We start from the raw sequence: 1661 nt of genomic DNA, 5'->3' as shown, positions 1-1661 counted from the left end.
GGGCCAGAATCGGCCAAAATTGCGATTGTGGATGACCGACACGTAAACGCACCCAGCGTTCGTTAATCGTGGAAATCACTCCGGGATCCCAAAACAATGAGTAATAGTCCCTGAAACGGGCCAGAATCGGCCAAAATTTCGATTGTTGATTACCGACACGTAAACGCACCCCAGGGTTTGTTAATCGTGGAAATCACTCCGGGACCCCAAAACAGTGAGTAATAGTCCGTGAAACGGTCCATAATCGGCCAAAATTACGAGTGTTGATGACCGACACATCAGCGCATCAGCACAATGTACCTACAAAGAGGCATAAAGTGGTGATGCCGAGTTTGTTCATGCTCTGTGAGGGCAGCAAATCTAATCCTGGAGAACTTTTACTATGTGAGGGCAGCAAATCTAATCCGGGGGAACTTTTACTATGTCAGGGCAGCAAATCTAACCCTAGAGACCTTTTACTATGTGAGGGCAGCAAATCTATCCTGGACATACTCTGTTGACTTGTCCACCAGCTGCCACTTTCTATCCATTTTTCAACCAATAATAGATCTGTTCCTTATCCAGTTTGTACTGAGTTTTCCCATTATTTTTCAACCAATAATGGAAATCGCTCTGGGACCGCAAAGCAGTGAGTAATAGTCCATGAAACGGGCCAGAATCGGCCAAAATTGCGAGTGTGGATGACCTACACGTAAACGCACCCCAGCGTTCATTAATCGTGGAAATCACTCCGGGACCCCAAAATAGTGAGTAATAGTCCCTGAAACGGGCCAGAATCGGCCAACATTGCGAGTGTTGATGACCGACACATCAACGCACCTTGGGGTTTAACAACTATCGAAATTGCTTCGGGGCCGCAAAACGGTGAGTAATAGTCCATGAAACGTGCCAGAATCGGCCAAAACTGTGAGGGTTTATAACCGACACGTAAACACAACCCAGGGTTTGTTAATCGTGGAAATCACTCTCGACCCCAAAATAGTGAATAATAGTCCCTGAAACGGGCCAGAATCGGCCAAAATTGCGATTGTGGATGACCGACATGTAAACGCACCCCAGCGTTCGTTAATCGTGGAAATCACTCCTGGACCACAAAACAATGAGTAATAGTCCCTGAAACGGGCCAGAATCGGCCAAAATTGCGATTATTGATGACCGACACATCAGCGCCCCTTGGGGTTTAACAACTATGGAAATTGCTCTAGGACCGCAAAGCAGTGAGTAATAGTCCACGAAACGGGCTAGAATCGGCCAAAACTGCGAGTGTCTATGACCGACACGTAAACACAACCCAGGGTTCGTTAACCATGGAAATCACTCTAGGACCCCAAAATAGTGAGTAATAGTCCATGAAACGGGCCAGAATCGGCCAAAATTGTTAATCGTGGAAATCACTCCGGGACCCCAAAACAGTGAGTAATAGTCCCTGAAACGGGCCAGAATCTGCCAAAATTGCGAGTGTTGATGACCGACACATCAGCGCACCTTGGGGTTTAACAACTATGGAAATCACTTCGGGACCGCAAAACGGTGAGTTATAGTCCATGAAACATGCCAGAATCGGCCAAAACTACGAGGGTTTATGACCGACACGTAAACACAACCCAGGGTTTGTTAATCGTGGAAATCAATCTGGGACCCCAAAATAGTGAATAATAGTC

Source organism: Triticum dicoccoides, chromosome 7B, assembly GCF_002162155.2.
Source record: "Triticum dicoccoides isolate Atlit2015 ecotype Zavitan chromosome 7B, WEW_v2.0, whole genome shotgun sequence".
Classification (NCBI taxonomy): Eukaryota; Viridiplantae; Streptophyta; class Magnoliopsida; order Poales; family Poaceae; genus Triticum; species Triticum dicoccoides.
The sequence above is the reverse complement of the archived record's forward strand: the minus strand, read 5'-3'. Positions refer to the sequence as shown.